The following is a 9565-nucleotide window of genomic DNA, read 5'->3' as shown; positions in this document are numbered from 1 at the left end:
CGTGTCCGACTCTGTGTGACCCCAGAGACAGCAGCCTACCAGGCTCCCCTGTCCCTGGGATTCTCCAGGCAAGAACACTGGAGTGGGTTGCCATTTCCTTCTCCAATGCATGAAAGTGAAAAGTGAAAGTGAAGTAGCTCAGTTGTGTCCGACTTCTAGCGACCCCATGGACTGCAGGCTACCAGGCTCCTCCGCCCATGGGATTTTCCAGGCAAGAGTACTGGAGTGGGTTGCCATTTCCTTTTCCACGGGATCTTCCCGACCTAGGGATCGAACCTGCATTGCAGGCAGACACTTTACCGTCTGAGCCACCACGGAAGTCCGGTACGGGAGAGAGACAAAGCTCAAATCCAAACCAACCAGGATAAGTTAAGGAGCAGGGTGGGGATCAGTGGATGGAAAATTACTAGAGGAAGCATTAAGGCTAGGAGGATTCTTGCTGATCAGACTCAACAGGATTCTTGCCTTAAGGCAGCTTAAGGTGATAAGATGTTGAGAGTGAAGGATAAGGAATTTGACCAGATATTCAGAGTAATATCAAGGCTGGGGGATTTTTCACTAAACTGACTCATCAGAATTTTTGCTAAAACTAGTTGGGCCAAGGACAGAGCACAAGGTCAAAGTCTAGTTGAAAAAAAAGGACTGCAAGGTACTGATTCAAGTTTGGTCAAGGAGAGTTTTTTATCAAAGAAAGTCTTTGAAAAAGTCTTCACTGACTTTGGAGAAGCCTCTTGAGAGTCCCTTGGGCTACAAGGAGATCAAATCAGTCAATCCTAAAGGAAATCAACCCTGAATATTCACTGAAAGGATTGATGCTGAAGCTGAAGCTCCAATACTTTGGCCATCTGATGCGAGGAACCGACTCATTAGAAAGGACCCCCATGTTGGGAAAGATTGAAGGCAGGAGGAGAAGGGGATGACAGAGGATGAGATGGTTGAATGGCATCACCAACTCATTGGACATGCGTTTGAGCAAGCTCTGAGAGATGGTGAAAGACAGGGAAACCTGGCGTGCTGCAGTCCATGAGCTCACAAAGACACTACCAAGTGACTAAACAACAACAACAATGACTTAAATAAGCCCATGGACAGAGGAGCCTGGTGGGCTACACAGGCCATGGGGTTACAAAACCGCTGGACACAACTTAGGGACCAAACAACAACTACTAAACAATGACAATGAAAACAATGATCACCATCCCAACCTATCAAAATGTAATAGATAGCCACTGTGGAAAGCAGTATGCAGTTTCCTCAAAAAAATTAAAATTAGAACTACCATATGATCCAGCAATTCCACTTTCTGGTATTTAATCTGTAGAAAATAAAAGAAACACTGATTCAAAAAGATATATGCACCTCCTTGTACATTGCAGCATTATTTACAATAGCCAAGCTATGTAAACAACCTATGTTCATTGATAGATGAACTGATAAATTATGGTATATATATACAATGGAATATTAATCAACCATAAAAAGAAGGAAATCTTGCCACATGTCACAATGTGAATGGACCTCAAGGGCATTATGCTAAGTGAAGTAAGTCAGACAGAGAAGGACAAATACTGTTTGATCTCTGTTACACATATGTGTAGGGCTTCCCTCGTGGCTCAGAGGTTAAAGCGTCTGCCTGAAATGTGGGAGACCTGGGTTCGATCCCTGGGTTGGGAAGATCCCCTGGAGAAGGAAATGGCAACCCACTTCAGTATTCTTGCCTGGAGAATCCCATAGACGGAGGAGCCTGGAGGGCTACACTATCCACAGGGTCGAAAAGAGTTGGACATGACTGAACGACTTCACTTTCACACATATATGTATATATCTCTTAGATGCACAGAACGGGTTGATGATTTCCAAAGATGGGAGGGGTAGGAGGCAGAAAGAATGAACTGTTATCTCCTTGTTGTTTAAATAAATTGAATTTTAACAGAAGATGAGGACTGAGAGCTGTCTATTGGACATGGTAACGTGGAGAATTGGTAGAGACAGCAAGAATAGAAAATTGCATTGAGGTATTTTGCTGGAAAGAGGTACAGAAAAATGGTAGTTGCTGGAGAAGGATGAGAATTCCAAGGTAAACTTAATTAATTAAGTTTAGTTAATGACATGAAAATACAGGAGAAGGGGAAATACGAGAGACCTAGAACATGTTTCAGCTGCTTTTCATGTTATCTAAGAGGACTCTTATATTTTATTAATATATTATATATTAATATATACTTTATTAATCCCTTGAGATTCACTGGTATCAAACTTGGACTTTCAGATCTAACAACATCTGTGATGAAGGAATTCTGCTAAAAGAACATTTCTATGCTTAATCAGACTTTTAGAGTTCAAACTAATTAGGAATCATCAATCTAATAAGAAGGATTGAATATGTTTCAGCTAATTTATTTTATTTTTCATTAAATTACAAATTCATTTGTTCAAAGTATTTACTGAGCACTCACTATGTTATCACCAGGGCTTCCCTGGTGGCTCAGACAGTAAATAATCTGCCTGCAAGGTGGAAGACCTAGGTTCAATCCCTGGGTTGAGAGGATCCCCTGGAGAAGAGAAAGGCTACCACTCCAGTATTCTGGCCCGGAGAATTCCATGGACTATATAGTCCATGGGGTCGCAAAGAGTTGGACAGGACTGAACAACTTTCACTTCACTTCACTATATATGTGTGGGAGTTGGTTGCTAAGGAAAGAAAGATGAATGTAAACCAATAATGACAGTACAAATTGATATGGGCTATAAATGGAGGTATAGTCATCCCTCAGAATCCGAGGTGGGTGGGTTCCAGGAACCCTCTCAGATACCAAAAATCTGCCAATGCTCAAGTATTTGCACATAACCTATGCATATCCTCCCATATACTTTCAGTTCAGTTCAGTTGCTCAGTCGTGTCTGACTCTTTGCAACCCCATGAACCACAGCACGCCAGGCCTCCCTGTCTATCATCAACTCCCAGAGTCCACCCAAACCCATGTCCATTGAGTCGGTGATGCCATCCAACCATCTCATCCTCTGTCGTCCCCTTCTCCTCCTGCCCTCAATCTTTCCCAGCATCAGGGCCTTTTCAAATGAGTCAGCTCTTCACATCAGGTGGCCAAAGTATTGGAGTTTCAGCTTCAACATCAGTCCTTCCAATGAACACCCAGGACTGATCTCCTTTAGAATGAACTGGTTGGATCTCCTTGCTGTCCAAGGGACTCTCAAGAGTCTTCTCCAACACCACAGTTCCAAAGCATCAATTCTCTGGCACTCAGCTTTCTTCACAGTCCAACTCTCACATCCATATATGACCACTGGAAAAACCATAGCCTTGACTAGACAGACCTTTGTTGGCAAAGTAATGTCTCTGCTTTTTAATATGCTGTCTAGGTTGGTCATAACTTTCCTTCCAAGGAGTAAGTGTCTTTTAATTTCATGGCTGCAGTCACCATCTACAGTGATTTTGGAGCCTAGAAAAATAAAGTCAGCCACCGTGTCCACTGTTTCCCCATCTATTTGCTATGAAGTGATGGGACCGGATGCCATGATCTTCGTTTTCTGAATGTTGAGCTTTAAGCCAACGTTTTCACTCTCCACTTTCACTTTTATCAAGAGGCTCTTTAGTTCCTCTTGACTTTCTGCCATAAGGATGGTGTCATCTGCATATCTGAGGTTATTGATAATTCTCCCGGCAATCTTGATTCCAGCTTGTGCTTCTTCCAGCCCAGTGTTTCTCATGATGTACTCTGCATAGAAGTTAAATAAGCAGGGTGACAATATACAGCCTTGATGTGCTCCTTTTCCTATTTGGAACCAGTCTGTTGTTCCATGTCCAGTTCTAACTGTTGCTTCCTGACCTGCATATAGGTTTCTTAAGAGGCAGGTCAGGTGGTCTGGTATTCCCATCTCTTAAAGAATTTTCCACAGTTTATTGTGATCCACACAGTCAAAGGCTTTGGCATAGTCAATAAAGCAGAAATAGATGTTTTCCTGGAATTCTCTTGCTTTTTTGATGACCCAGCAGATGTTGGCACTTTGATCTCTGGTTCCTCTGCCTTTTCTAAAACCAGCTTGAACATCTGGAAGTTCATGGTTCATGTATTAATAGCTGAAGCCTGGCTGGAAGAATTTTGAGCATTACTTTACTAGTGTGTGAGATGAGTGCAATTGTGTGGTAGTTTGAGCATTCTTTGGCATTGCCTTTCTTTGGGATTGGAATGAAAACTGACCTTTTCCAGTCCTGTGGTCACTGCTGACTTTTCCAAATTTGCTGACATATTCAGTACAGCACTTTCACAGCATCATCTTTGAGGATTTGGAATAGCTCAACTGGAATTCTATCACCTCCACTAGCTTTGTTTGTAGGGATGCTTCCTAAAGCCCACTTGACTTTACATTTCAGGATGTCTGACTCTGGGTGAGTGTGAGTGATCACACCGTGATTATTTGGGTCGTGAAGATCTTTTTTGTACAGTTCTTCCGTGTATTCTTGCCACCTCTTCTTAATATCTTCTGCTTCTCTTAGGTCCCTACCATTTCTGTCCTTTATCAAGCCCATCTTTGCATGAAATGTTCCCTTGGTATCTCGAATTTTCTTGAAGAGATCTCTGCTGCTGCTGCTGCTGCTAAATCACTTCAGTCATGTCCGACTCTGTGCGACCCCATGGACTGCAGCCTACCAGGCTTCTCCGTCCATGGGATTCTCCAGGCAAGAACACTGGAATGGGTTGCCATTTCCTCCTCCAATGTGTGAAAGTCGAAAGTGAAAGTGAAGTCGCTGAATCGTGTCTGACTCTTAGCGACCCCATGGACTGCAGCCTACCAGGCTCCTCCATCCATGGGATTTTCCAGGCAAGAGTACCGGAGTGGGGTGCCATTGCCTTCTCTAGTCTTTCCCATACACTTTAGATCATCTCTAAATTACTTAAAATACCTAATACAAGGTAAATACTATGTATGTAAATAGCTGCTGGCCAAGGTACATTCAAGTTTTGCTTTCTGGAACTTTATATAATTTTCTTTTCTGAATATTTTCCGTCTGTACTTGGTTTAATCCTCCAGTATGCAACCCTCAAATATAGGGGGCCAAATGTACATCCAAAGTGCCGTAGTAACAGTAAGTAGCAGGACACAGCAGACGGCGTAGTTGAAAGATTTATGGGGCAAATGAAGGGAGAAGGGGTCTTAGATCTACAATAGAGCACTGGACTGGAAAATGTTGAGAGATTCTTGTAAATTTGAGCTTTATAAAAACAGCGAATGCAAAAAAAAAAAAAGTCAGTAGTAAATATCTCTGAGTGATTTTATTCTGAGTTGACTTCTATTCTTCATACTGTCTTTGATGATTATATAATTACTTTTCTACTCAGAAAACAAAACCAAAAACCAAGAAATCTTTTTGAAGAAAATACGTGGTTGTTACTCTGTCCCTTCTGCTGAACAAGGGTTCTCAAACTTGAAAATGTATCAGAATCACCAGGATGGGTGGTGCCAAGAGACTGCCACCTCTGCCCCTCCCTCCTATTCAAAAGATCTGGGTGGGGCCTGATAATTTGCATTTCTAATAAGTTCCATCAGACTAAAAGACGGCAACATAGAATGGTTATACGGTGTCCAGAAAATGACTGGGTTTGAGGTCAGTCAGATTGTAATTCTGGTTCTGCCCTTACCAGGCTGTGTGTAGCCACAGTTGACATACTTTAACCCCAGTCAGCCTGTTTCCACGTTGATAAGTGTCTTGTGAAGGCTGCATGATACGATTAAATATCCACTGCAGTGCAGGCCTTAGTTAATGTCCTTAAATAATGTTGGTCCCCTTCTCTTTGACTTCCTGTAAGGAATTAACCACACATTGGCCATAACTGGGTTTTACTGTGACATGGTTTAGCCATATCACAGGCCAAATTATTTCCTCCAAACCCAACAAACCATGTGCATTCCTCTGCTACTAATAAAATTTTCATAGTTCATTTATAAAATTCGGGAAAATAGTATTGATAGAATAGTATCTACTTTGATATAATAGATAATAGTATCTACTTTGCAGAGGTGCAGATCTGCATCTATAAGGATTAAACAACGTAATGTGTTAAGTGCCTAATTCAGCAATTAGCATGTGGAAGATACATAGTAAATATCAGTTTCTTTTCCCTTTTTTAAACAATTCATATATTTATTGGGCTGCTTGGGTCTTTAGCTGTAGAATGTGGGATCTTCATTGCATCACGTGGGATCTTTCTTTGTGGCCCAGGGACTCATGGGATCAGTAGTTGCTCTGAGGCATCTGGGATCCTTAATTCCCCCAATTGGAATCAAACTTGTATCCCCTGAATTGCAAAGCTGATTCTTAACCACTGGACCAGCTAGGTAGTCCCCCCTTTTCCTTTCAATTGGACATTTCTCATTAGTATCTCTTAGAGCAAGTTCAAAATGGTCTATAATACCTCAAAACAATCTTTCCACCCTCATCAGATTGTTTTCTGTGTCACATTTAATTTGAATTCGATTATTTGGTTTATTTAAATACTGATAAGGACACATTCTATATAAACTATCATATTGGATGTTCAAGGAGATAAGTAGATGACTGTTACCTGATTCTGAGTAGAGGTGACAATATACTTGAAAAGTTGAATAGAAATGCAAGGCCAGGCTGGACAAATCATACTTCTGTAAGTGTGCTAGGAATCTTGAGATTACAGTGGTTGATCTGATTACCTTGCACTAAGAACTAGAGGATTACTAAGCGTTGTAAGAGAGCTATTGCTTTTTGGCTGCGAAAATAGGTCCAGAGTTCTAAGGGGTCTAGGGACACAGCTATGGGGTGGTAGAGGTGTCCTGTCTCCTGGTCCCATGCTGCTTATAGATTTGCTTCTTACTTTAAGTAGGCAGTATGGTGTTGCTAGCTAAGCACTGGGTTCTGCAGCTAAAATGTTTGGATTTGAGTCCTGGTTTTGCCAGTTACTATTTGTGTGACTTTGGGCAAGTCACTTATCTCTATGCTTCAGTGCCCCATCTATAAAGTGAAACTAACAATAGTACCTTATTTCATAGTGTTGTTATGAGAATTCACTAACTTAATACATGTAAAACATTAAAAATTGTGGTTTTGTCAGTATAACTGCCATTAGTCTCCAAGAGAATGGAAGACAAAAAAATCTAGTCTTCTGTTTTTTCCTTCTTTTTCTTCTTTGTAAAACTTCTTCCCTCAGATTCTGATCAAAGCATCCAGATGAACGCTCAATGAATACAAGTTAGCTACCTTAATTCTACAAGATAAAAACACATTTTTGTATCTTAGAAGTAAGACTGGGGATCTGCTGAATTCTGGCCTAGTCTGGTTAACAGGAATGTCTAGGAAAGTAAAAACTGAGATAGCAACAGATTCTAGGACCCAACAGGTCTTTAAAAAAGCCAAGATCAGTAGGTGCAGAGAAAGATGGAGGTCAATGAATCTAATTCAAATTAGCTCTCCCATCTATTTCAAGACCTATTCCAAACTTCCTTGGGAAAAAATCCAGCCTTTTAAGGAAAGTGCAGAGAACATGCCTCCCTTGGGTTTGTTTCGAGGGGCTGTCTTAGCAGGTGCTGCGTTCTGCCCTGGAGGTGGCTGCGCCGATTTGTGAACTGAGGTGACAACATCGACTCCCTCCGGAAGAAAAGATGCTGTCTTTACACAGGAAGTTTAACTGATAGTTTAACTACGATACTACTTGAAACACGATGAACAAAAAAGAGGAGGAGGACAACAGGGAGAAAGAAAAGAGGGAGGAGAAAAAAGAGGAGGAGGAGGAGGAGGAAGAGGAAGCAGCAGAAACCTCTGTCAATTCAGTCACAGTTCAATTTAAAATTTAAATTTTACTTAAGAGAAACCAAGAACACCATCCCCCTAACCTCACCACCCGCCCGTCGCCCCGCCCTGGAGCACCTTTTTCTACTCTCTTCAAATGCCTGCAGAAAAAATTCTAGGACTAATTTACAAGCCAAAAGGGCTGTCTCAGAAATAGGGAGCAAGTGGAGGTGAGAAATAACTTATATTCAGGCTTTGAAAAATTATGGATCTGGGGAGCGGGGATGCGAAAGGATTTGGCACTACTGTCAGCATCATCTATCTGGAAATCTAGGGATGGAGAAGGGTACCAAGAAGGGTCCAAATCTTCTGCCTTTGGCAGATGGAAACCACACTGTCCACCTCCATTCTGCGCACTCGGGCGTTATCAGGGTAAAAATAAGCATCAAAACGGGAATATTGAAGAGGAAAGATATAACAGTCAGTCTAGAGTTCTCGTGTGGGCGGGGGTTAAATGAAGGTCAGGCAAAACCACAGCATCAGAAAAGGTGGAAGAATTAAGGATCACCGTCAGACAAGCCCCGAAGTTTGGGGTCGAGCCAAGGGTTTGGGTCTCCTGGTAGCCTACGATTTGCTCCGCACATACGCTCTCTAAGTTTCTCAGTTTGAGTCTCGCCTGCAAATTTCCTGAAAAGGCACCGTCTTATTAAGGGTTTTCACAGTGCCTAGCTCAAAGCTGACCGCTGAGCCTGTTTTCAACATCTGTGAGCAAAAGCTGCTTTTGAAGTTGGGAGGAGGAAGGGCTCTGGTTTTATTTATGTTAGGGTTAGCTTTGAGGTGTGGCCAGGCACCAACGGCCAGCGAAAATTTCCCGATCGCCCTCGGTCTTCCACCTCTGTCCAGGTGACGTCGGTAAGCCCCGCAGGACCCGCTAGGGGCTAAGCGGCTAAGCGGCGTCCTTCAGGTGTCAGCCTCGATCCGTTTGGAAACCACAATCCCCAGAATCCCTTGTGCAGGGAGGTCAAGTCACAAATAAGATGGCTCCAGAAGGGTGGAACATGCAGCAGGGTGGAAACCCTAGTCCCTGGCAGTTTCTTTACCGGATGTGTTTAAATAACCAAATCCCACAAATGCACCACCCCGCTAACCACCTCCGTGGCGGAGAAGGCCACCGCAGCCGCCTCTCTCGCTCCTCCAGGGCATTCTGGGAGTTGTAGTCCAGCCGCTAGGCTGCAGCGAACTACCTTTCCCATGGTGCTCTACGGATCGGGCAATATCAACGTTCTTTTCCAAAACTCTCTCCGCACTGAGACCCGGTTTCCCGACTCCCCTTCTCTCCGACAACGCGTTCTCATTCTTGGTGACAGAGTGGAGGCCGCCAGGGGCCTCAGCCCCTGGCCCTGCCGCTCGGGAAGGCACTTCCGGCGGCGGTTCACTTCCTGGTTGGGTGGATGGAGCCGGGCGGGAGCGCGCGCGGGGGAGGGGCGGCGGGTCAGTCTCCGCCGGGCGCTCCGGGGATCAGCTGGCGGGCGGGCGGGCGCCGAATGCGGCCCCGGCTCTCGCTGCAGCGCCTCCTCCTCTCCGCGTCGCAGGCCGGCCCGGCGGCCGTGACAATGTTGCGGGGCTGGTAGCTGGGCGCCGGCCGCCGAGCCATCTCAAGTGGGTGCCGCCGGGATGCTGCCTCGCGGGGCGGCAGGGAGACCGGGGAGGAGGGGAGGCATTGCCCGCTGGGTCAGCGCTGCCCGGGGCGGCCCGAATTCCTCCTTTTTCAGAGCCCAGGGCACGGGA

At 44.3% G+C, this 9565-nt stretch overlaps 1 protein-coding gene across 17 annotated transcripts in view; it reads left to right on the top strand.

Annotated features, from left to right (window-relative positions):
* The first annotated feature begins 9254 nt into the window (after positions 1 to 9254).
* Positions 9255 to 9565, top strand: part of AAK1 (AP2 associated kinase 1) — a 171787-nt gene continuing 171476 nt past the window's right edge. For 8 of the 17 annotated variants that reach the window (XM_019970438.2, XM_019970446.2, XM_019970445.2 and 5 more), the window contains exon 1: positions 9260 to 9436. The gene's annotated coding sequence lies outside the window, so the exon portion shown is untranslated. Of the gene's footprint in view, positions 9437 to 9565 lie in introns of all 17 variants that reach the window. The other 9 variants (XM_019970443.2, XM_019970442.2, XM_070798911.1 and 6 more) reach the window with 4 other exon arrangements.

The sequence above is a fragment of the Bos indicus genome, chromosome 11 (assembly GCF_029378745.1).
Source record: "Bos indicus isolate NIAB-ARS_2022 breed Sahiwal x Tharparkar chromosome 11, NIAB-ARS_B.indTharparkar_mat_pri_1.0, whole genome shotgun sequence".
In the NCBI taxonomy this organism is placed as follows: domain Eukaryota; kingdom Metazoa; phylum Chordata; class Mammalia; order Artiodactyla; family Bovidae; genus Bos; species Bos indicus.
The sequence above is the reverse complement of the archived record's forward strand: the minus strand, read 5'-3'. Positions and strand labels throughout refer to the sequence as shown.